Consider the following 26929-nt stretch of genomic DNA (forward strand, 5'->3'; position numbering starts at 1 on the left):
ACTAGCCCACAAAAACTAATAATAAAAAAAAAAAGTCCTAGTGATTAAGCTCAGTGATAGAGCATTTGCTCAGCATGCATGAGACCCTGTCTGTGTTTGATCTCCAGCACAGGTTAATATATATATATATATATATATATATATATATATATATATATATATATATATATATATATATATATATGCCTGTCTGATTTGATCATTCCATTCTTCATAACATACATATCTGTTTATGATACTCATCCAACCTCTCAACTGTGTTTTATCATGAGGTGTTTTTTAGTTGGTGTAAATATTTAATGAAAAGCATAATGTTCTAGGTAAAATGAATAAAAGTAAATAAGCCTTTAGTAATTAGTGTTAAGGTGGTGGGTGGGGATGTTCTGAAGTTCTATGGTGAGGCTCAGGCTGTTGGAGAGGCAGTGACCCTGCACTGGGAAGTTCCTGTGTGCTTCCCAGGCCCCTCCCCCGCTCTGTGAGACAGGATAGATGCAAGGGTTGGAGTTGGGTTTTGTTCTTTTCCCCTCTCTGCAAGGCTGATGGAGCTAGAGTTAGGTTTCTCTATCCTTCTGATAGAGTCTATTAAACTACTATGAGAGTCTGAAGGAATAGTTTCTCCTGAGGATGGCCCGTATTAAGGAAAAAAAATTGTATATCTCAAAATAGTTCCTTGTCCTTTTTGCTTGCCAGAAACTTGTCAGCTATTCACTGTAAGAACGTGGTAGGACTCCAGTAGGTAAAAATATGGGATAGAGAATAACCTATGAATGGATTCCTGTGACGTTTTTAACTCTCAGACCAGTCTCCACTGAGCTTCCAGCAATTTCTCAATCATCTTTCAAGAGTTCCTACTGTGGCATTGGTTCCCACACAAGTTTCTCTTCTCCTAAGTTGCTATTCTCTCTAAATGCTTATTTTTCCAATTTTGGAAACAGTGGTTTGTCCGGTGGGCTCATTTCTCTACTAGATCTAAGAAGAGTTGTTAATTTCTCAGTCTGTTTAGTATTTTTGCTTGTTGTGATGATTTCTAAGCTCATTACATGCCAGCGTGTGATGACTGGTTTTTGGATAGATAAAACCTAACCTTTACTTCTTGGACATGAGAATAAATAAGTAAATAAATAAATAAATGTAGACTTAAATACTTACTTAACAAAGTTTCTTTCTTCTTTTATTGTTTGGACCTGCATAATGAAGGCTGACATTGAAGTCTATGGGTTTTTTTTTTTTTTGTTTTTGTTTTTTTGCGGGGGAGGAGGGATTGCTATCTTATTTCAAAGAGCCAGAAATGGATGTATAGCTTAAGTGAAATAGCATCAGCCTTGAGCTGGAAAAGCCAAAGTAAGAGCTTGAGGCCCTGAGTTCAAGTCCTAGTAGTGGTGGGCACAAACACACTCACACACATACACACAGAGCCTAAGCTAGCTTTCTACCACTTGAACCAGCCTTCCTCCAGCATTTGGTAGCTAATTGGAGATAAGATTATCATGGACTTTCCTGCCTGGACTGGCTTTGTACCCAAATCTTAGCCTCCTGAGAAGTTAGACTTACAGGTAGATGCCAGAGCTGCCCAGTAATCTTATTTCTTAAAACACAGTTTGGGGCTGGAAATGTGGCTTAGTGGTAGAGTGCTTGCTTAGCATGTATATATTCCTCAGTATCACACACACACATACACACACACACACACACACACACACACACACACACACACACACACAGCCATAATCTGGGAGGTTAGCTCCTTCAAATACTCTCAAGTCTATAAAAGACACAGGTTATTGCAGGCCAATTAGGTGCTTGCTGTGGGCCTGAAGAACAGCGCCGTTTGTGCATCTTTAATGTCTATATGGTTTTCCTATAAACGGTTTACCTACTTTCTTAGAGAAAGACAGAAAGGGGGAAAAAGGGATAAATACTCACAGGAACTGATGATATAACACAGTGCAGCTGCTAATGCATATGGATGTGTCATGCAAATGTCCCCAGCAGAAACACATTCTTTAGTTTCAACCTGCAACCACATTCAGCAATAAGAGTTTCCAAATCAAACTGCTGACTCCTTTTTTATTTCCTTATCAAAACATTCCAGCATACATCTTACCAGGCAGAGTAAATCAAAAGAAGAACCAGCTGGAGTTACCAGCCCTTGTTCCCTGACTATCAGGTGTGTGCTGTAATTTTACAGATCAATCCATGAGCTGAACTAAGTAGCTGGGGTGCAGGAAAACCCAAAGCAAAACAGTAATGCTTGGACTAACTTTCCAAGGCCTTATCTTTGTAATGGGACATGGTAATTTTACCACCACATTGCTATTTCTCTGTCTACAGATGTGGCCTGATTATACCTTTATCAGAACATAAAAAGATCAGGGGAACAGAGAGGAATCCTGAGTAATGGAACCTGGTTGTTTTGTCTTTATCTTTTCAATTCTTTGGTTCTTAAAAATTTGCAGATTTTCTGATAAGTGCATAGGAAAAGGGAAGTGAATTCAAGGGAAGGAGGAGAGAGAGAGAGGAGAGAGAGAATCTTGTCACAATAAATTTTCCAGAGTAATGACATAGTTGGAGCATATGGCTGTGAATATCTTGTAATATAGTCTTCTCATCACATGGGGTGAGTGTATTTATCGAAAAGTTCTGTATTGGGGAATGAAAAATGTCAAACAAGAAACTTCAACGGTTTCCAGGAGGGGACGTTAAAAGGTAACTGGGGAGTGATTGCTCCAACCGCTTTATGGCTGGGAGGAAGAATACCCCTCTGACATTTTTTTATAGGCTTGTATGCGGAAGCTAAGCACTTGTAAGAGAGAGGCAGTTGAGATTAGAAGCCGAAAGAGGAAATGAGTACGTATCTGGGGATTAACCCGTGTTTGTGCTCTCCAGGGAAGCCGGCAAGGCACTCACTTTGAAGGTACCTCTCCAGCGAAACGCCATCAATTCTGAATGAAATTACTCAGGGTGAAATTGCGTATCTGCAGGTGGTATCGCGCCTGAGCTGCGCTCCGGGTTTCTTTCTCCCTCCAACTGGGGTTTGACTGGCTTTAGCTGACAGATTGCCACCCCCCCCACACACACCCCGCGAAAAGCCTACTCCTTCAGAAACAAAATGAGGCCTACCACCCTAACATCCACCTCTAACATTCACTGCCCGGCCTGACAGAAGCATGCTCCCATCCCGCAGATTGGATCTCTCTTCCTCTCTCTCCCCTTCTCTAGGAACTGGTGCCCTGGACTTAGAGGGTACCATTAATAGCGAGGAGGTTGGGGAAAAAGAAGGCCAGAATCATGAGAAGGCAATCGGTGTGGTCAGTCAGTCTTCTCCTTCAACCCAAAATGTGGGCTATTCCCTGACTGGTCCACGCAAAACGAGCCAAAGCCGAAGCCCTCAGATCAAACCCCAGTCGGTCAGGTAGAGAGACAGAGACAGAGACAGAGACAGACAGAGAGAGACACAGACATAGACACAGAGAGACAGAGACGGAGAGACAGAGGGAGAGAGACAGAGACAGAGACAGAGACAGACAGACACAGACACAGAGAGACAGAGACAGAGACGGAGAGACAGAGGGAGAGAGAGACAGAGACAGAGACAGAGACAGAGACAGACAGAGACAGAGAGAGAGAGAGAGAGAGAGAGAGAGAGAGAGAGAGAGAGAGAGAGAGAGAGAGAGAGAGAGAGAGAGGAGAGAGGAGGGGGGCTCGGGCAGATCTCCTTACACCTTACACCTACTCTTACCCCAGCCCCTTGCCCATAGTCAGGTCTCGCTAAAGGAGGATTCAGGAAGCCTAGTCCTGGAACGGGTCAGTTCCTCTTTTTCTTTGTTGTTTTCCTAGAGGTGAGAAGAGGAAAGCGCGAGCAGTTCGTGCCCTCCCCTCCCCTCCCTTCCCCTCCCCTCCCTTGCCCTCCCCTCCCCTCCCGGAGGAGGGCAAGTCCCGGAGCGCAGCTGGCGGCGCGCGCTGGGCGGCGCTGCGCGGCCCGAACCCAGATTTCGGGGGCCGGGGTGGGAGGGGGGAGGCCCGGCCGCTGCTTCTACGCCAGGTCAATGTGTTAATTAAAAGTTGGTCCGAGTTGGTCAGCACGCAGTCCCAGATGTGCGTAACAGCATGCAATTAACACAGGAGGCAGACTTTGAATTGAGCATCCCTCCCTCCCTCCCCCCCCCACAGCCCCCCGCAGGAAACCCCACCCGAGTCCCCTCCGTCCCTCCACGAGCCCTTAAAAGACGTGATGAAATGTGGGCCGTGGTTCTGGGAGGGCTTCGCTGGGGTTGGGGAAGGAGGGAAGGGGGGGAATTTTTTTCTAAATTTATATACTTCAAAAAATAAATACCAAATTGATTTTTTTTTTTCCTCTACAAGACGGGCGGGAGGAGAGGCGCTCGCCGCGCTCTGTTCCCACCCCATGTATATTAAACAGCGGCCGAGCGGCGCGGTGACCCAGCGCGCGCCACGGTCCCCGGCCGCCCGGTGCGCCCGGCCCGGCAAGCGCCGCCGCGGGCAATGGCGCAGGGGCCTCTCCCGGCCAGATTGCTTCCCGCGTCCCGGGATAATTACCGCGCGCTCACGTGCCCAGCGTCCTAAGTGTGTATGTGTGCGTGTGTATGCGTGCGTGTGTGTGTGCGCGCGGGGGGGGGGCCGAGAAAGGGTAGTCTTATATTTATATACATAGTATTATATGTATTCTCTCTATATATATATGTCTGTCTGTCTGTCTGTATGTATGTATGTATTCCGTAGATACCTAATATCTTCACCCCATCGGAGGAGCGTGCAAGTTCGGCTTCCATTAGCCCCAGGCTGCGTCCGCCAGCTGCCACCTGCCCGGCAGTTTCTTACTTTTTAATTATTTTTTAATTTTTTATTTATTCATTTTTAGCCCCTTGTGCTGGGTTCCGAGGCCTTCACGGGTCACTTTGTTTCTCTTCCATTCAAGTTGGCTCATTTAATGTCTCTCTCTCTCTCTCTCTCTCTCTTTTTTGCCACCTTCAGAATCAAACAAAAGACACCCCCCCATTCCCTACTAAAGGGACTAATTTACCTCCATCTTCTTTGTCTGAAGTCTGTTAGATCCCCCCCCCCAGTTTCTTGACTTATAGATAGATATATCCACACGGCACACCTCCGCCCCCCCCCCCATTCTTCCCGGTAACTTCTCGGTGCCTAGTTGGGCACATTTAAGACACGCTGAACCTCCCTGCTCAACTTCTTTTTATCATTCTAAACTTCGGTCTTAAAAAAAATGGATTAATTAGTTTCAAGGATGGGATGTGAACCCATCCCATCGCCAACACTACCAACAAAACGGGGCCGAATTCTAAGCAATTAATGGTGGGCGCCGTATCGAAAGGGCGTGCCTTCTTGATGACACCTAATGAAGCAAATAATGGATTTGTAGTATCTTGGCTATTCATCTGGTCCTGGAAGAAACCTGTGTCTTAGGGAGAGATGGATAGTGATGGGTGGAAAGACCAACAACATGGGCCGGGGGCAGGGAGGAAGGCAGGGGTTGGAGTGGGAGAGAAAGGGTCGGTTACAGATTCTAGGAAAAGGGCCAGATTTGTTGAGTGTCAAAGAAAGCAGCCCGAGCCATGATTTAAACACGCGCGCCGGCCACCATTGTTAACTAACGTCCGACGACTGCCTCCCTCTCCTTCCTTTTCTCTCTTTTGTAGGATACAGAAGGTGAATAATGAAACCATTTTGCTAATAGTTTATGAGCCATGAGATTGGAAATGTATATGGATAGACCGAAGCACCAGACTAAAATCATTTGAAAGAAACGAGAGGCTAGGCAGAGAGAGAGAGAGAGAGAGAGAGAGAGAGAGAGAGAGAGAGAGAGAGAGAGAGAGAGAGAGAGAGAGAGAGAGAGAGAATGGGGAAGGAGGGAGGGAGGGAGGGAGGGAGGGAGGGAGGGAGGGAGGAAAAGAGCCTCTGTGTCCTCTCTCCCCAGCCGGGAGCGCAAATGGATGGGCGAGGTGCCCGGTACCCGGGCCTCTCTGCTCTACCCGAGGGCAGTGGCTGGGCCCATCCCGCCTCCATCTTCTCACCCTCTGTGTCTCCCCGAGGGGCTGGAGCGAGAGGGAGATAAATTGGGGGTGATGGCAAGATAGTGTGAGCCAGAGATAATCGTTGTCGCCAGGATTTTTCTTCCAGCGATGGGATCTGAAAAAAAATATATCACGCTGGGCAGTTTTTTTTTTCCCCAGGCATAAAACAATAGACGTGAACTTCGCACTGGCGACAGCAAGCCTCCGGGACGCAGTGCGCGGCCCTCCTGCTTCCAAAAGGCCCGTTCTCCTACTACCATGAACACTCGGAGCTTCAAGAACACCCCCTCGCCCACCCCCCCCCGACCTCCACACGCCCACAGGGAGCCCTTCCCACTCGCAATCTCTTCATGGAGTTTCTGTGGTATCCAAGCCAGAGCGTTGGTGGCAGGATAGACTGGGGACTTGAAGGGCTGGACGGGGTGGAAGGTGAGACGCTGGGCTAGGACGCACAACCTCAAGAAGTTCTAGAAGCCAGCTGAGAACACTAACCCAAGTCAGTGGCGGGGGGGTGGGGGGGAATGTGAGTCCTTGGAAGCCAAGGCTCGCAGGAGGGTCCGGGCGGCTCAGCCGGCGTGGGCTCGCTGCAGGCCAGGCTGGCGGGTGGAGTCTGATTGTAGCGGGGTGGCGCAGACAGGTGCGTAGCGTAGCGCTGCGGGCGCAGCCCAGACAAGGCTGTCTCACGATCCCCAGACACCATCTCACTGGGCACACCTTTATGATCGCTCCAGGTGGTGGGCTGCCTAGGAGGCCCTTGGCTTAGAGGGGGAGGTGCGGGCGCCTGCGAGGCACCTCCCGCCCCCCGCCCCGAAGCGCAGGCTTCTCCAGTGCTGGAAAAGAAGTCGTGCGCCCCTGGACACGCGGCGTCGGGAGGCCAGGGCCGCGCCTGCGCGGGAGGCCAGCGGCGGTCACTTCCCCGCCCCCCACACCCCCGTTCACACCGCAGCCCTTTTTGGCTCTTCTTCCAAACCCCGCTGGATTCCAGGGCAGAGAAGTTCTACGATCCCGCAGGGGTCACTAGTGGGAATCGGTGATGGAAAAGCGTGATCTGGACTTTTAAAATTCGCACAAGCACCAAGACGGAGATCCTTTCCGTCCCGAAGGCGGATGGACATTTGTCCTTTGCCAGGGTGGGCACTGGATGGCGGGTCTGGGCGCAGGTGGGGTAAAGTAGTATGGACTTCTGAAGGGTCGGACGCTGCCCGGTTTTGAGGCCTCCTTTGGGCCGATTGGGCGGAGTTTGCCCTTCTCCCAGACCTGGAGGGGAGCATCCAGCCTCCAAACGGAGTGGGGCAAACTCCTTTCACCTGCAGCCCCTCCTGCCCCGTACACGGCTCCCGACTTCTTCAATTCCCACCAACCCTGGGGCTGTCTTTCCTGTAGGTCTCCGCCCCCCCCCCTCCCCGGACATTCAGGCTACGTTTAGAGAAGCAACTCGTGAACCGAGGTGTCAGGAGTAGGAAGAGAGCACGGTATCTGTGTAGTCGAAGGTTATATTTTTGAGGAAACACCTAGAATGAAGATTAAAATCGAGCTAATCCGTTCACACGGCTTGACCCTAGCCAAAATCATGTAAAGTGAGAGGGAAGAGAGGGAAAGGGAGAGCAGGAGGGAGAGAGAAAGAGGAACAGAGAGAGGGAGAGAAAGAGAGAGGGGGGAGAGGGAGAGAGGGAGAGAGAGAGAGCGCACTCTGGGTCGTGATCAACTCTCTCCCAAAGAGCTAGCCAAGAGAAAAGACGTCCGTGGGGTCATGGGGTGGAAGGTAGAAGGCTAGGCGGGAAAGACCCTTGCTTCTCCCCTAGGAGAACAAGGACAGAACCCCTGTGTGAGCCTGTGCTCTCCAGGTCCTGCCGGACTGAGAGTTCAAGCCAAGTAACCGAATGGTCGACTAGCCCTGGAGGATAAATCCTGCCCCTGAGCAAGAAAACCTGTACTCCAGTGCACTTTCCTGCCTTCTGGACTCGCCCTTTGGCATTTCCTTCCAACCCCCTCCCAGACCCCCCCCCCCCAGCCACAGACCGCCTCCCCCCCCTCCGCCTCCACCGTTCTCAGAGTCCTGGAAGAGGGGGGTTGTTGCGGAGAACCGAGTTCGAGGTCCTCCACCTCCCCTTCGCATCTACAGCCACCCCGAGGCCGCTTGGGCCTCCGGGGCCTTTGCCCTACCAAGCGGCTGTGTGGCGGGGGGGGGGGGGGGGGGCGGAGGAGCGAGGAAGGGGGGCGCTTGCGAAAGCAAACAGCCCTACTGTACATTCTAACCCGACATCCCCCCCCCTTGCAACTCCTGCCAGGAGGGAGGAGAGTCAGGTCGTCCCCGGAAAGGGGGAACCTGCGCAACGTTTACAACAGCTCCTCTCATTTGTTAGTTGATTCCGTCTAAAAGTTCGCTATTTATAGGCTACACCGGCCGCCCGAATCCCCGCGCCCGCTTCCCCGGACTAAGCGAGAGCCGAGTCCTGGCGGCGCCCAGCGGCCCGTCTCGGTGTGTCCCGTGATTGGCTCTGTTTGATTTTTCTGCCCTCCCCGCCGCAGGCCACCCGGGAGAAGCCCGCGGGGAGCCCCTGAAACCACCGGCTCGCAGTCGCTGCACCCCAGACCGCGTGAGTTCGCGTCTGAACCACCCTCCCCCCGTCCCCCCGCCGCACCGCACGCGCTGCGCCCCCACGCGCACCGGGCCTCCTCTCCCTTCCACCCCCGGCTCTCCCCGCTCCCCGCTTTGATTTCTCCCTTCTGTTTCCTTATTCCACCGCATCTTTGCCGGTCCGGGACACCTCTGTCTCAGGCCAGCGCTCAACTTCCAGCTGAGTTTGCGCCTAGATTAAAAACAGTAATACCAAGATGAAACTGGTCTTTACGTGGGAGGCGGGGGTGGGCGCGCGTGCTTTATAAAGGAGAAACCTGTGCCTAGCTGGCTGGGGGGGGGGGAGGCACGTGCTGGAGCCAACCCGGGACGCGACCCCGCGATCTGGGGTTGGGAGGTTAGGGGCATCCGGGTGTGTGGGAGACCTTTTCTCCCCAGTGACTCTGCACCCCAAGAATGAGAATGCGGTCGGTGCCCACATATCCAGCCATTTGGGGGTATCCTTCGGGGGTGCGAGAAACGATCTCTTAATCAAAATCTCAGAACCTTTCTGGGCAGAAAACAAGGGGAGGAGGAAAAGGACGTGGGCTGGGGGTGGGGGAGAAAAGTCGGGGTTAGGTCCCCAAATTCCAAGTAGCCTACTGATCGCTGAGAGTCCTTTTCCCGGCGGCGGATCAAGCGCAAAGGTAGTGATTCCATAGGCCTTGACCTTGTCCTCTTTTTCTAAATGCCAAAGCCTCAGACAAAGTCTCTGGGTCACAGAAGTCCAGTGTCATGGGGTGGGAAGACCGGGAGGGGTTTCTCCGAGCTGGAAGCGACCGACCCGCGCGCAAAGGCGCGCGTCTGGCGCCGGGAGAGGGCTGCGCGCGCCCAGCCGCGGCCAGGCGCTTTCTTGCAATCACTCAGCTTCTGGCTTGGTGAGTCAAAGCGCCTTTTCTAGTCTGGACCTGAGCATGACTTTGAGGGGAATGACACGAGGAAGGTTGTAACTTAAGTTAATTCTGAATTTGGATCCCTTTGGACAAAAATAAGAGCGCAGGGCTGGGTTAGGAACCAGTGAGTGAAGGTGGGCTTGGCTTTGCACCAGGGCCTGTGCCCTTGGCTACGTGCATCCAGATTAATTTCTTAGGCACCAACACTTTCTCCTAGCATAGAGAATACCACAGTAAGAATCTTCATTTGATCTCGTTCACGGCCCCGACCCCCCCCCCCCAAAATGCCCAAGCACCCTATGTGACTAGAGTAATAGGGTATGACGCCCCCCCCAACATCAAACACCTGTGATAATGTCTTAAGGAGAGGACCTAGGCCTCAGGATGTGTGCACTATTCATGCCAAGGAGGTGAAATGCATATGAGGTGCGGTGTTCAGTCTGTGGTTCCTCCACCCTCCAGTGTTTCTCCTGCCCGAAACCGTCTGGTTCAGACTGGACCTGGGGCGCCCACACCTAGTCCTGAGCGGCACAGATTCTTGATTCTTAGCCCAGTGGGGCCCAATATAGCTTGCGATTCAACTGCCAAAAGTAAAGTTGAGTTTCTGCAAATATCCCTGGGCAGCATAGGGGGACATGGGTAGAGGTGGGTCTTAGAACAACTTTATAGCTAGAACCCAGTGGTGCTGGCCCTAGACGCCAGAATGCCAGGGGCTGGAAGTTCTGTGACTTAGAATCTCTCCTCTGCCCCATTCATCACAGTAAATGCCACTTGGTTTTCCTGTGGCAGGTTTGTCTGAGCCGCTGGTCTTTTGCCTAAGCCCAAAAGGGAAGGGAGGGATGGAAGGAGAGAACAAGGTCAAAGTAAGAAAGACGGAAGTGAAGAAGAGAGAAGAAAGGTAAGATAAAAGGAAAGTTACTGTAAAATTTTTTAAAGGACTGGTTGCTAGCCATTTCTTTTCTTCTCACCTCAAAAAGAACAAACAAACAAAAACCCAAGATGTTTAGAAAAAGAAGCAGGTAGCCCAAGACAACCGACCTCACCCCAGTGTCGAAGCTGCCTGTTCATTGATTCAACTGATTCACCCTTTTCTCTTCCTGACTCTTGAAGGCATGGCTGTGAAATATTTGGCTCTGATGCTGGTCAGTGATGGAGAAGGCCAAGTCTTCTATTCTAGACACTCTGACAATTTTACTTGGCATAAACTCAGGGGCTTTCGGGTGGGTGACACTGTGTCAGGCTGCTGGGCTGTAGTGGGAGAAGAGTCCTTGCCAACATCACAGTGATTTTAGGACATTTGTGAGCCAGAAGGCTTTGGTCCACTTTGTCAAAATGTGATCTTCAAACTTGGGAGCTTCTTTTGCTTGACAAAGTGAAGTAAACTTCCTTGGGCTCTGAATTCTACTTGAACCCCAGGCAGGGCCCTGTCCTCTTCTCTGTAACTCAGTGGGCCTTTTCTGGCCCGTCTCTTGCTTTTTGTGTAACCCCGGATCTTTGGTTTGACCTACAGTTTGCACTCTAGATCAGAAGTCGTGACTCTGAGTATGAGTAGAGATACCATTTCCACCATTCAGACAAAACTAGACAGCAAACTTGGTGGTGTATGGAAAGGCTTGTTCCCAAATCCATGAAGGAAGAAGCAGTTTTACTCTCTCTTACTTTTCACTTTCAAGGAAATCTATACAGTGACAAAAGATTGTTCTTTCCAAATTCTTCAGGTGCATGACCATAAGCCCCTATAAATGACCCATGTGCAGTTTGGCAGCAATAGCTACCTGTGCCCATGTGAGTCCAGATCTTCATCTTCTTACATGGCGTCCATCACAGTTGTAAGCTATTATTGGCCATCATTTTACAAATATCCAGCACAGAAAGGCCAAGCAGTCTGTCATTTGTATTTTCCATAGCTGCTGAAACCACAGGATGGGATGACCAACTTGAACTGTGCCAGTCCAACATCCTCAGTAGTATACCTGCCTGACCTCCCTTTCTCAACCCCATCTCCAATCCTTCAGAAACTAGCTCATCTTTTCTACTTCCTCAATGTCTCCCTTTTCCTAACTAAACCTTTGACTAGAACAAAGAAATACCAAGCTGGGTACAGGGTAGGGAGTTTGAAAAGGTGGAACAGTACCTTTGGTCTTTTCTTTTTACACTCTTACCCTAACACTGCCCCCCTTTTTTTTTTTTTGGAGGGGAGAGGCTCACAATGGGCTATCCTCCTTCTTGCAACTTCTTATCCTTAGAGGTGTCAGCTTTAGTCTCCTTGTAGGATTTCAATTGATTACTCAATTTATACATTTTCAAGAAAAGAACTGAAATATTGTTTAAAATATTACTAATTGTCTTTGTTATCATGTCATAAATACTAATGAATGTCCATATCCTCCAATAATATTTTGTAATCCTACCAACAGTGATGTTATAAAGTTATTATTTACTAAAAAAAAAAAAAAAAAGAAAAAAGAAAAGAACTGAAGCCCGAAACAGGGATGGCAGGAATAAAAGGTGAGGAGAAAACCCAGATAAAATGGAGTGCTCTATTGGACAAAGGATTTTGACTAACTCCCTCTTCCTCCTGTTAGATGTCACTGGTCTTAGATTTCTTTTATGGGCCTTTATTTTTAATGTAGGTGACTAATGTGGTGGAGGTGTATATTCTAGTTGAGCCTGTCAGTATAGGAACTTCGGACAGCTAGGCAACCTGTAGTCTTCAGTGCCAGCTCTGTCTTTCTGAATTTTAGAAATCAAGTAAAGTGTTTATTTTCCATCAAGCTCCCATTCCTCTTCGACAGTTTGGTTTCAATTTCTTTATTTCTCATATTTCCTTCCAATAACAGCACCCGAGCCAGATGTGTTTAGCTTCTGTGAGGCAACTTATTAGTACCACAATTCTCTAGGTAATTCTGGCTGAAACTGCCTTGGTTTGCACCTGAATTAGACATACTGTACTTGAGAGGAAAGTGAGGATTAAAAAAACAAACTTGAATTATTCAGATCCTCACCGCCCTTTTTTTTGCCCATTTGAAATCTGTCTGGTTATAGTAATGTTTAAGTACACACATCATAAAAGATAAACAATGACCTCCTACGTCGAAATCTTTGAGATTTCTTTAAAAAATATGTTTTAATGTATGTTTGGAAGCTATTCTTTTGGAATCAATTGACAGCTGGACTTAAATTTCAGGACCTTCTCTTTAACTTTACCATACTTTTACTTTTTTGTAATTCTCTGAACTTGAAGTCGACTGCTGTTACAACATGTACTTAAATGAAATATTTGAAATATTTTAACATTTAAATCTCAAGTACTTTAATTTTAATTTTTCTACCTGAATGAGCAACTTGACAGAAATGCACAGTTCAGAAAAATTATATCTGAAACTTATAATAAATTCCAGTGAGTTGTTCATTTAAGCTGTATTTTCTTGTCAACAGTCTAATAATAAAAAGGACACTTGTTTGTGACACACACACAGAGAGACACACATATATTTTTTTAATAGGGAGATATATTTAATAATTACTTTTTTCCAGTGTTTTTTTATTTTTAATATGATACATTGTTGTTCGAATTAATGAAGTATTCTAATCATTGATCTCCAAAATTCTCATCAGTGTAATTAATACAGTGGTTACAGATTGCAGATTTTAATGTCATTTAGAAGGGAGAAGTTTCCACCCATATTGCTGATGGTCAGATTGGTGAAGCTTTTGACAGGGAACATTTAGAAGTAGAGATGTAGTTGTTTCTCCTAGCAAACTGACAAAACGAGAGTGCCACTCAAGAGTAAGGGCAGATGGTGAATGACACACCAAAATAAGTGCAATGGGAGAGTTTTCAGTTACTCTCTTAGAGATGTAGTTTTTACTCTTTGAAATTGTTGGTATCAGAGCTGGGGGTACAGTTCAGTGCCAGAGAGCTTACCTAATGTGTGTGATGCCCTAAATTAGATCTCCAGCACAACAAAAACTAAAACTGACAATTTATTCAGGTGATAGAATCATGAAATTATATTGTATGGGAGAAAATGCTGATACTTTTCATAATATTAGGTAGGGTTTTTTCATTATGTATTCTTCATTCCTTTATTATTTATCTTTTATTCTTTAGTTCTTTACTCACATTTATGTCTATTATTTTTATTTTTTATTGCTATTACAAAGATGGTATACAGAGGGGTTACAGTTATGTAAGTCAGGTAATGAATACATTTCTTTTTGAACAGTGTTACCTCTTCCCCTGTTTTCTCCCAGTTTTTCCCTCCTGACTGCCTCCACCATAAGTTGTATAATTCTTTTTCAGCATAGTGTCTAGTGAGTATCACAGCTATATTTATTTACCCTTTGTCCCACCATTTTGGTGTTTCCCTCCACAAAAGAGATAAACTTAGATAAAAGACAAAAGGTACAGAAAACAAAAACAGCAACAAAGGAGGGAAAACAAAAGCAAAATAAAAAATCCTTTCATTTCCATTTCTTGGAGTTCATTTCAATAAAAATCATTTTATATGGTCATGAGCCTGGGTGATCCTCTCCTGAGAATATTCTCTTTTGTCTCACTGTGTGAATATCTAGAAACCTGTGTAAATGTGGCAAAATTCACACATCATACAATTAACCATTTAAATCGCATTAAAGCACCCGAACTTCCAAACCTATCATTCCTCCCTCCCTTCTTAGGCCCTGTATGTACTTCAGCCCCATGGGTGTACCTGTTCTGAATATTTCATATCAAAGAGATTACATAATACGTGAAATTTCACTTGATGCAATACTTCAAGATTTATTCATGCAGTAACCTGTGTTTATGGCTGAACAATCCTGGATTGTATGGATGGATCCACTTGGTTTATGTTTTCATCAGCAGATGGACGTTTTGACTGTTATCGGGAATGCTGGGTGAACATCTGTATGCCAAGTTTTGTTTCAATATGTTTTCAAGTTCTCTGGTGTATGATTTTTGTAACCCACCAATCTGCTTTCTTCAGCAAATGTGCAATTTTAGATTCATGCCAAAATTGTATGAGGGCTTTAATTTATCTACATTGTCACCAATGTCATCACCACTTCCTTCTTTCTTTTTTTAATGATAACTGTAGGAGTGAGTGTACATATTGTTGTTCAATTTATGTACATATTGTTGTTCAATTTACATTCCTCTAAGAACTAACCATATTGACCATCTTAGCCATTTGTATCTGTTCATTGGAGAAGTGTCTACTCAGAGCTTTTGCTCAGTTCTAAATTGTGAGTTTTGTTTCTTGGTTATACACAGGAACTTGAGTTTGCTAGGTGGGTACTCTTCCACTTAAATTAAGGGCTGCTCCCAGCCCTTAACTTTTTTTCCTCACTTGTTTTTTTCATGTTGAATTGTAAAAGTTTTAATGTCTTTTAAATACTAGAACCGTATGAACTAGATGAGTTGATATTTACATTTTCTTTATTCCTGTGACTTTCTATTTTCTTGAGAATGCCTGTAAGTCATAGAGGTTTTAAATTTTGAGGAATTCCAATTTAGCAGTCACTATTTCTAATAACAGGGCTCAAATTAGACACAACATACAATTTAGGGGGGAGGGCTTGGTTGTGGGGCTTGAATTCAGGCCCTTTCGCTGACATTTTCTGCTCAAGGCTGGCATTCTACCACTTTGAGCCACAGCCCCACTTCTGGTTTTCTAGTGGTTAATTGGGGGTAGAAGTCTCATGGACTTTCTTGCCTAGGCTGGCTTCGAACTGCAATTCCTCAGATCTGTCTCCTGAATAGCTAGGGTTATAGGCGTGAGCCTCCAGCACCTGGCACACTCAAAAACAGTTTAAAAGAATCATAGGTAAATAGAAGACTCTTGTACTGCTCAAGCAACTTTAACCAATCCAGATTATCAGGGAGTACATAATGTTACTCCTGTTGTTCAAGGAAAGGAAATATGTAAGTCTACATTGACCTTTTTATTAAAAAAAGTCCTGACTTATTCAGATAAGATGTCTACCTTCGTGAATGAGATCTTTTATCTTTAGATGACAGTCATTGTTATTTTTAAAATTATCACTATCAAATTCATCTACCAAGAAATTTCAAATAATATTCTCTGTTTAAATAACATTAAGGATCTGCCTTAAACCAACAAGAACCAGGAAAATCAAAGCAAAGGTTGACAGGGTGTTCCTAACTTAGCAGTCGGTAGCACACAGGCCCCAAAAGTCATGTGACCTACTTGTAAAGTCCCTGGAAGAAAGGTCTTGGAGTCCAAAGAGAAAGTAAATTATTTCAAAACATTGTTAAGACAAAATTTAAAAGAGTAAAGATAGAAATAGATGTTATAGAATGGAAACACTTCTACTATCTAAAACTAGTTACTTATGGACACTTTACAGATTAAAAATAAAACATACTGTGTTTTGAATCAGGTCTTTATTTAATATTTAGTTATTGAGTGAGAAGACCTGTTGCAAATGTATGTTTAGAGATCTCTGATCTGCTGTGTCAGTATGTGGGCCAGATTTCTGAATGTGTTATTTTATGGAGGATTATTTAGTAAAGCACTGAACACTTCATAAATGCCCACCCACTTCTTTGTGGCCCATGAGTAAGCACACAACTGTTATCCCTACTTAATCTTGAAGGATCTCTACAGAAACTTTGTTTCCCAGCCTTTACTTCTTGCTGAGCATATGTGAAGCCCTCAGATCAATCTCCAAAGGCAGAACAAGAGATGACAGATAGATCAACAGACAGATAGACAGACAGACACACACATACACACACACATCATACATATGAAGTTCTCAATTCTACACAATAGACACTATTATTTCTTCCCGTTTCATAGATGAGGAAACTGAGGCACTTTACTAAACAAACAAATGAGTATAAATAGGAAATATTGTAGACATCTTGTTAATAACTGGAGATGAGTTGTCTATCCCTTTGTCTTTTAGGTCGTTTTTTTAATCATTGTAAAATATGGGGAGTTGTTTTTTGTTTTATTTAATGCACAGGAGGTAATTACCAAGCACTATCTAATCTCTTCCCGAAGTTGTCTTCAGAACATGTCACAAAGTTGGGATATAATCGACTCAGTCTTTAGTAATTTCCAAATATTTATGCTATACATTTGGGCCAAGTCCCTCAATGGGTCCAGCAGTTCAGTCACTAAAAAGGTCTTCTGAAAGAAGAGAGAATGGATATGTACAATATCCCAGTGTGGTGTCATTATACATATTCCAGTACATCCAGTTTTGAATCATCTAATGATTTTTAATGACAATACTTTATTAGCAAGCACTTTCCTTCTCTAAATACATCAATACCAACCGGAGTGTTTACTCTAGTGATCTGCCTGTTTAAGACTGAAGAGTCTGTTCTTTGAAGGTCTGATAGCAAGCAGAGGAATAATGAATATGCTGTGGCCAATGTCCTTTCTATAGCTTGATCTTCACCATGAATTGGCAAATTATGGATCCATAAGCCTGAGCCTAATGTGCTGTGGAACTGTCTGCCAGGCTGGTCGATGTGGATCTAGTCTTCCTGGTCCAGCCCTGTTTCCTCTGTCTTTGCATAGTCAGCAGAAATCCTTTTCATGCTGTTCATACTTCGATGTTGCAATAGGTATTAGAATACTTTAGAACTCTGAAGTGCTGCAAACTTATGTTTTGAGCAATGTGTGTTTGCTCCCTCTCTGCTAGGTATTAAAACTGACCTCCCTTCCTTTTACAAGTCTACGAGATAGATGGGTAGGTTGCTAGGTGGATAGGTTAAGAAACATGTTATGGATTCCACAGAGAGTAAGATTATGCCTGGGCCAAACAATGAATGAGGGTATACATCAGCAAGCCAACGCAGCCTTTGATCAAGTCCAGGACTCTTCACCACTAGGGTCTGCTGGTCAGCACTTCTGATCATTTGTGGTGCCTGAATGCTTGTGTCAGATAGACTTGCATTATTTGTGTAAAAATGTACATTCCTGGGTCCCTGCACTAGAAGTGAGGGCTGCCTCAGGACCCAAGGTTTTAGTGATATACCTAAGAAATTCTTATACAGAGCAGAATTTTAAGCATTACTAGTTTAGATATTATGCTAAAGATTGTTTGGGGAAGCTGGGTGCCAGTGGCTCATGCCTATAATCCTAACTACTTAGGATGCAGAGATCTGGGATCATGGTTCAAAGCCAGCCCAAGCAGGAGTCAGTGTGACTCTGAACTAAGTAACCCCTTCTCCTCCCACAACAAAAAACCCAAAATAGAGCTCTGGCTCAAGTGGTATAGTACTAGCCTTGCGCAAAAAGCTCAGGACAATGTCTAGGCCCTAAATTCAAGCCCCAGGACCCGAACACACACACACACACACACACTGAGGAGAGAGATAAGGAAGTTTCTGGCTATACATAAATACTGTGAACTTTTAGTAATTACTTCACAAGATGGAAGATTTTAAAAAAAATATTTAATTTATTTTTACTTTATGGTATTGGGTATCAAACTTGGGCTGTGCATGCCAGATTAAGCTCTCTGTCACTGAGCTATACTCCAGCATCAAGCTGGATGATGGTAGAATACTCCTATAATCCCATCTACTCAAGAGGCTGAGACTTGGATGATTGTGATTGGAAGTATTATTACTTCTATTTCTAGTTAACCAGGAAAATGGTGGACTAAAAGCAGGAGTCAAGTGGTAAAGCATCAGTCTAACAAGCAACCTAGTTGTGTAAAAATCAGTTCAAACCTTAGTAGGAGAGAGAGACACACACACAGAGAAAGAGAGAGAGAGAGAGAGAGAGAGAGAGAGAGAGAGACAGAGACAGAGACAGAGACAGAGACAGAGAAACAGAGAAACAGAGACAGAGACAGAGACAGAGCAACAGAGACAGAGGCAAAGAAACACAGAGAGAGAAAGAAAGAGAGAGAGAGAGACAGAGACAAAGCAACAGAGTAACAGAGACAAAGAGGCAGAGAAACACAGAGAGAAAGAAAGATAGAGAAAGAATTTCAAAATAAATTTTAAGTTTGGGGAATCCTTTTTTTTTAAGGTACTCTATATAAACATGTGTCATGAAAATAAACCATCATGTTTCTACCACATAGTTTTACAAAGTCCTTCCTGTGGGACTCTACTTCTATAGAATAGTTAATTATTCATGAAAATGTCAGATACTATGAGAAGCATTTGAGAAACAGCAGCAAAGAAAACATTATGGCCTGTGACTTCATGGAAGCATCTTACAGTCTATGGAGAAAAGCTTAAGGAATAATGGGTTGCTCAGTTCTCTTGAACACAGGAGGTATGAGATCCCTGTATGTACAAGTATGTCCTGTGAATATTAGATTTATGGTATGTGATATTTCCTATACTTACTCAGCTCTCTTTATAGAAAACCCAAACTAAAACCAAACCCAAATGTAAAACTCCTAGAGTGAGAGATGTCCAGAACACTTATGTGAAATCTTGTAGCTCCTGGAAAGCCCAGGGCTTGGGCACTGGTTATAAACATGGAGTATCTCATAAACATGGAATCCCATGTACCACCCTCCTCAGGATGGTATGTTGTCTTGACATCGTAGCAAGCACTGAGCTCTGAGATAAGCAATGGGCAGAATTTAGTCAAAGTCATGGTGTTCAGGGATACAGCCCAGCTCCCTGACTGTCTTCAGAGTGTATTGATTGGATTTCAGGCATGGAGCCATCCTGGATGTGTCTCTGGTTTCCCCACCTGGGAATTGGTAAAGACAGAAGAGTTGTTTTAGTGTCCTGCAAAGATTCTGAGGCCATCTTGAATCAGCTGATCTGAGGAGAGTCTCCCAGCTTTTGGCTCAATGTGTAGTTAGGAGATTTCTCCAGCAGACTTAACTATACCCCCTGCTTATGCATCATCTACTTTTTATCGAGACAGTTGTTAGGAAAATGAGAATGCAGGCATTTTTAGTGGGCTAACCAAACTCAGCCACCTTGTCTTCTTATTCTTTTTCTCTGGCAGTGACTACTTCTAAACAGAACATAGTGAATTGGCAGCTGCTTAGACTGCTCAAGAGTTGTTCCTTTACATGATGGATGGATTTAAATAGTTTGATTATTGACGCTTATCAAATTATCCAGAAACCTGCCACATCACTACCTTGATGCATGCACTTGGACAGTTGTTAAAGAAGCTTTTGAAAATTACTTGTTTTTCTTGGACATCGTACTATTTAAAGATTTGTTACTTTATTTTTTGTTTAGTACACACTTTATTCAGAAGCAAGTCTTAACCATACAAGCCTTCTTATGATTAGGCAAAGTGAAAACAAGAAATATAGAAATATCTCAAAGTTCAGATAGTTACCACTTGACTGTTTAACTACTTGAGACAAATGTTTCTTGCCCCCTTTCAAGATTGTAGTTTTTTTTCTCCTTTGTGAAAAGACCCTAAATCTCTAAGTGTTGACCTTAAGTTCAAAGACTAAATAGAGTTTACTCTTGTAATTACTTTAAACAAAGAGGAGTTAAATACAGTTACCACCTTTAGAAGATTACTTACATCTTATACTTGCTTAGAATAGCAAGTATAGGAGGTATAGTGTATAGAGTGAGTACTCTTGTTGGCTAAGCAAATACATATCAGATAAATGCTAAATGAAAAGGTTATATAAGCATTGTGATGGCATTCAAAAGAGCTGAATCTTGTCATGAAGAATTAAAGAATGCTTTCTCCACCAGATTGCTTTGAAAAGGTGTAGGTAGAGTTGGAATAGTAGCAAAAGAAAAGATATGTACCTAGGATTTTTTTTATACAACGACAAGAATGCGAGTAAAAATACAGAAGTACAACAATAGAAGGTATACTGGGACAAAATAGAATCATATTTAGGTGAAGGAAGAGAGGAAACCAACAGGGAATTAGGAGAGAGCTAATGTATTTGAGAAGCCCATAGGTGTCTAAAGTGTTGGGTTAATTATCCATCTTTCTATCCTCATAACCAAGGAATATATTGTTATTGAAAGTTAGTGCAACATATCCATTGTGTAGCTTCTCAGCTGGGAAGTAAATGCTATGGGAGACATTTCTCAGGCTGCTTTGCAGCTACTTGGGGTCAAGTTCTCAACCATGGAAAGTTAAGAAGTATATGGGCTCTTTCCAACATGGACTTTGGGAAGGAAAAAGCTATAAATGAAGCACCATGAGATCTAAGGAGAAAAAGAACTTGAGATAAAGGAATCCGGGTCTTGCTGAATCTGTGCTTGGGCTCTATTTGAATGAGAAAAAAATTTGGGGAGAGTTAAACTACTGAGATGTAGAGATTTGTCTTTCACAGCAGCTAGAATTACCTTGAATAACACAGATATTCTTACAGTTGTATACAAAAAAGAATCATAGCTGTAAATCACTATCACACAACTAATAAGAAGTAAAGTAAGACTAGGTTGCAAATCATGTCTTTCTTTGGATCATTTCTTTTTTATTTTATTCCTACTGGCTTAACACTGACTCCATACTAATGGCTACTAGTTCTCTGATACTAATAGTAGTTCTCTTAGATCAGATCTCTTTTTTCGCAGGTCAAGACAGGTGCCTGCAATTGTCTATGGAATACTTATACTTGAAAAATCTATTAGTTTAGAATAAAAAAATAAAGCTCTTACTTAATGAATTAAGTAGATTCTTTTTTTTAATAGAGTAAGCCACCTAACAAGGGGATGATTGAGTGGGCCTGTCTGCTTCATGGACCACTTGATTCTTCCCATATTTTCCTGACACCCCTCTAGGTGTTGCATTCTTTACATAGTTAGAGCTAACCCAAGTCCCAGTTATCTGAGATGAAATCCAGGGCAAGCAATTTCCTTTTGCAGGAGTGACACGCATTTTCCTTTCAAGAAAGGATACTCTTGTATTTTTTTTTTTTTGTCAGTCTTGGGGTTTGAATTCTTGGCCTGGGTGCTGTCCCTGAGCTCTTCAGCTCAAGGCTAGTGCTCTACCACTTGAACCACAGCACCACTTCTGGTTTTCTGGTGGGTTATTGGAGATCATAGTCTCATGGACTTTCCTGCCCCCGCTGGCTTTGAACTGCTATGCTCAAATCTCAGCTTCCTGAGTAGCTAGGATTATAGGTGTGAGCCACCAGTGTCCAGCTACTCTTACATTCATACTGTCTTCTCAAGAGGGTGGCCATGTGATCATCTGGTGACAGACAGCTACAAAGGAGGCTGCACAGGGTAGTTATTGATAGGTGATTGCAGGCACAGTTACAATAGTATTTAGTGGTAGAGGAGGGAAAAATGAAGTTCAGAAACAACCATCATTCTGGTACTTAGGTATCAATTCTCAATGGATTTAAAAGTGTACTCAGCCATCTACCCATACTGACTTCATATCATGTACTCTCTCCCTTGATTAATAGTCACATTACCTTCCCAGAAGCCCAAAGAACAGAGTGACAGACGTTGACTCTTTTACCTTACTCTCATGTTAATCTCTCTTGAATGGCCCCCTCTACTTCATCCCCTACTCCTGCCTGATTCATGACTTATCATATCTCATGTAGACTTGTAGGCGTGGCCTCCTAACTGGTCACTCACTATCTAGTATCTAACTATCAAGGACATCTTTCATACTACCAGGAGAGTGATTTTTCTAAAATGCAAATCTGATCACCGTTTCACTCCCCCCTCCCCCCCTTTTTTTTAAAATTTTACAACCCTTCAGTGATTTCCCATGGCAAAAGTCCAAAATTGCTGTGCGGAGCACAAAAGGCCTTCTGTGGGTTTGTCCCTGAATCTCTCTAGCTTCCTTTTTGACACTTTGTGATTTCCCTCTCCCCCACTCCCAAACAGAGCATGTCCACAGCTCAGTTACACTGAGTGATGGCAGACTGTTTCTTGTCTTCCTGTATCTGCTCATATGTTCCTCCTGCCTTATAAATGACTATAAACCCTTCAAGCCCCAACAAAGCTGTCCCATCTACTGTCTGGGATGTTAACTCTCACCCAGGAAAAGTTCATCCCTCTTTCGTTGTTATGATTTAGTTATTCCTCAGACTTTCCTGTACCTTAAATATTGTGATAGCCTTGAAATGATAGACCGAAGAAACAGGGTCAGATTTACAGATGGAAAAAGGGAGGGAGGGAGTAAGGAAGAGAAGATGGGAGGAAGGTAAGATAGAAGGAAGGTAGAGAAGCAAAAAGGAAAAAAGAGAGAAATGAGTCCAATATCCCTCTAAAGGGCATTCTCCTAGTTACTTAACTTCCTTCTTGTAGGCTTAACTTCTTAAAGGTCTCACCACCTCCTAATAGTGCTACAAACTGATGGCCAACTCTTTAATGCATGGGGCTTTGTGGGGAAGCACTTTTAAATTTTAAACTGTGTAAGTTGCTTTGGAAAAAGTCAGGAAGCCTCATCTCACTCATTTCTATTCTTACATATTTCTATTACATATGCATCATAGTTACTATATCGTAATTACCTCTGTGTGAGTTTTTAGTAGATTGTGAGCTCCTCAAAGGAATGGAGCAATACTTACTTATTATTGGTCACCTTTTTCATTCTTTTTTGTATATTTTTTATTGTAAAAAATACTGTACAGAGGGGTACAGTTACATGAGCAAGGTAATGAATACATACCCTATTGAGCATTGTTGCCTCCTCCTTTGTTTTTCTCCTACCATCCCTTCCCTCCCACCTCCACAACTATCATTCTTATATATCCAGTACCTATTTCTGTGACTGTACATAATATTTGCCAATAGATTTCTCCCATACCAGTAATAGGTAGAAAGGGGTGGAATAACAAAGGAAAAAAAGACTAGGAAGAGAAAGAGGAGGAGTAGGAGGAAGAGAAGGAAGGAAAAAAAAGGAGGAGGAGGAGAGAGAGGAGGAGGAGACCAAAACTGGAAAGGCAAGTTGGGGATCAATTGTATAGTGTTTTAAATCCCTGGCTAAGAAGCTACATTATGACATAAAATGTAATTAAACCTCAAGTTTACATTTACTATCCAAGCCAACCTTTGTTTCAAATAATGCTTGTGTTATATTTAAAATCCTGTAATGTTTACTCAAGGGACATTCTCTCCTAAGTAAATAAAAGCCAGCCAAGCTACAAGAAAAATACAAAGATCATGCTATATAGAAAGCAACTATGTCTTTATGCTGCAGGACCAAATGAAAATACAAGAGATTCACAAGAAAAAGGTTGGGATATGCAAAACATTATTACCAATATTATTTATTTATTTGTTTATTTATTTATTTTAGCTTGCTTTCTTTTCATTCTGTGTTGAAGGTTAAGATTTAGGGAATATAGCAGATCTAGAGAAATGTAGACATTTACATAGACTGTTGCTGTACTGTTTTCACAGTATGTATCTGAAGAGGTTAATGTGGAAGGGTTACCACTGTTTCTTGGGCTTAGTGAAAGAATAGCGTTTTCAATCTGTTGAAGTTAGTTATAAGCATACAGTATCTATTATATGACGAGACGAAGCTGAATCTGTAAATGTACCTCAAAGTGTTTGGGCTTAAAATTGACCTTTGCAAGACTTTGTCTGAATTCATTTTGTATACAGTAATGAATGGAGCTGTTTTAATTGTTTTTGTTTGGTTTTTTTTATTGTGGGGCTTGAACTCAGACCCTGGATACTGCTCCTGAGCTTTTCCTGTTCCTGTTCTTTTTGCTCATGGCTAGTGCTCTATTACTTTGAGCTACAACACCACTTTCGGTTTTCTGGTGGTTAATGGGAGATAAGAGTTTCAAGGACTTTCATGCCTGGACTGGCTTTGAACTGCAATCCTCAAATCTCAGCCTCCTGAGTAGCTAGGATTATAGGCATGGGTCACCAGCACCCAGCCTGTTTTAGTTTCATTAACCCATAGTGGAATGCAAATTGTTTCTAACTGAAAGCTTGAAAATAGATACATCATCCTTTATTATTTTATTACAAATATTTATTTTTAAGACCCTTCACCTACCCCCAGTATGCAATATAAAGACAATTGATATGAAAGAATGCATCCCTCCCCATGTGTGTGTGTGTGTGTGTGTGTGTGTGTGTGTGTGTGTGTGTGTGTGTGTGTGTGTGTGTGTGTACTGGTACTAGGGCTTGAATTTAGGGCTTGAGCACTAACTATTAGCTTTTTCCATCAAGGGTATATCACTTTACTACTTAAGCCATAGATGCTCTTCTAGCTTCTTGGTGATTAGAGATAAGAGTTTGTTTTATTTTTAATATTCAAGTGCTTCCTTCCTTCCTTCCTTCCTTCCTTTCTTCCTTCTTTCCTTCCTTCCTTCCTTCCTTCCTTCCTTTCTTTCTTTCTTCCTTTCTCTTATTTTATTTATTTATTTATTTTTTGGGTCCGGTCATGGGGCCTGAACTCTGGGCCTGGGTGCTGTCGCTCAGCTCTTCAGCTTAAGGCTAGCGCTCTACCACTTGAGCCACAGTGCCACTTCCGGCTTTTTTCTTTTTGCTTATGTGTTGCTGAGGAATTGAACCCAGGGCCTCAGGCATGCAAGGCAAGTGCTCTACCACTGATCCACCTTCTCAGCCCCTCTTTTATTTTTTAAATTGTGAAAATACCATACAGAGGGGTTACAATTACATGGGCAAGGTAAAGAGTACATTTCTTTTTTTTTTTTTTTGGTCGGTCCTGGGGCTTAAACTCTGGGCTTTGCATTATTTACCATAGCTAAGACATGGAACCAACCCAGATGCCCCTCAGTAGATGAATGGATCAAGAAAATGTGGTATATATACACAATGGAATTCTATGCCTCCATCAGAAAGAATGACATTTCCCCATTTGTTAGGAAATGGAAAGGTTTGGAAAAAATTATATTAAGTGAAGTAAGCCAGGCCCAAAGAAGCATAGGTCCCATGGTTTCCCTTATTTGCAATATCTAGTATAGGTATGAGTCAAGCGGAAAAGGTCAGATAATGTGATGTTAGGAAAATGAACCCTTAAAGATGTATTTTAATGTTTTCGTTTCTTTCATGCATGTGTTTCTAATGCATTTATAAGATTATTTCTTTGTTGCTTTGTATGTCCCTCCCCCACAGTGTAACCCCCGCTTTCACTATATTTGATGTCAGTATAACATGTGGAGGAGATGGGGACAAACAAGTCGTTTAAGGATTCAGGTGGACCTGTTGCAACAATGAGAAGTACAAAATGTCATGTCAAAACCAGCTTTACAATGTCGGTGTGGGGGGGGAGGGGGGTATAATTGGGTGGGGGGAGGGGGGTAAAATTGGGTGGGGGGAGGGGGGTAAAATTGGGTGGGGGGAGGGGGGAGGCGGGGAAGGGAAGTGAAGGGTAAACAAAGGAGGAGGCTGCAATGCTTGGTAAGAAATGTATGCATTATCCTGCCCATGTAATTGTAGCCCCTCTGTACAGTATGTTCTCAAATAAAATAAAATACAATTAAAAAAAAAAAAAACAAAAAAAAAACTCTGGGCTTTGGCGCTGTCCCTGTGCTCTTCAGCTCAAGGCCAGTGCTCTACCACTTGAGCTGCAGCGCCACTTCCGGTTTTCTAATGGTTTATTGGAGATAGGAGTCTCACAGTCTTTCCTGCCCGGGCTGGCTTTGAACCACGATCCTCAGATCTCAGCCTCCTGAGTAGCTAGGATTACAGGTGTGAGCCACCTGCGCCTGGCATGAGCACATTTCTTATCAAGTATTGTTGCCTCCTCCTTTGTTTCCCCTTCCCATCCCTTCCCATCTCCACCCGCCCCAAACCCCCCTCCCACCAGAGTTGTAAAGTTCGTTTTTCAACATAACGACTTGTACATCTTATTGTTGCAATGGGTCCACCTGTATCCCTATTTAAACGATTTGTTTTTTTCCCTTCCCCTCCACAAATTATACCAACATCAAATACAGTGAAAACAGGGGTTATATTGTGGGGGAGAGTTTTATGGACTTTGCTTCATGGGTTGGTTTAGAACATTGATCCTCAGATCTCAGCCTCCTGAGTAGCTAGGATTACAGGTCTGAGCCCCTGGGACCCAGCATTGTGTGCATATTTTGCATGTGTAGTTAAATAGATTCTTTTGTAGAGTTGTGCAAGTCCTATCTAATGTAAGCAGAGAGAACAAGACAGTGGTTAACATGAATGAGCCTACAGTTTCTTCATGTCCATCTTCATGATGAAAATCAGAATTGAGCATCAGGTAACTGACAGCCCTATCATATTGATGCTAATGATGGACCATGGCAAGTCTGACCACATACAGCTATTGAACCTGAGGTTCAGTCTATACAGGACTTTATACTACCCAAGACTTTTCCAGTAACTTCAGTCTACACAGAGAGGCAAGCTGTAGGTAAGTCTTAGAGTGGTTAGTATTTGTATTAAGAGGTTAAGTAGAGTGACTAAGAGTCTGGAATCCTGAATTGGATAGCTGGGG

At 43.6% G+C, this 26929-nt stretch overlaps 1 protein-coding gene across 4 annotated transcripts in view; it reads left to right on the forward strand.

Annotated features, from left to right (window-relative positions):
• The first annotated feature begins 8385 nt into the window (after positions 1 to 8385).
• Esrrg (estrogen related receptor gamma) overlaps positions 8386 to 26929 on the forward strand; it is a 612729-nt gene continuing 594185 nt past the window's right edge. For 2 of the 4 annotated variants that reach the window (XM_070041489.1, XM_070041499.1), the window contains exon 1: positions 8386 to 8647. The gene's annotated coding sequence lies outside the window, so the exon portion shown is untranslated. Of the gene's footprint in view, positions 8648 to 10288; positions 10459 to 26929 lie in introns of those variants that run through there. The other 2 variants (XM_070041493.1, XM_070041490.1) reach the window with 2 other exon arrangements.

Source organism: Dipodomys merriami, unplaced genomic scaffold, assembly GCF_024711535.1.
Source record: "Dipodomys merriami isolate MVZ:Mamm:240054 unplaced genomic scaffold, mDipMer1.0.p SCAF_31, whole genome shotgun sequence".
In the NCBI taxonomy this organism is placed as follows: Eukaryota; Metazoa; Chordata; class Mammalia; order Rodentia; family Heteromyidae; genus Dipodomys; species Dipodomys merriami.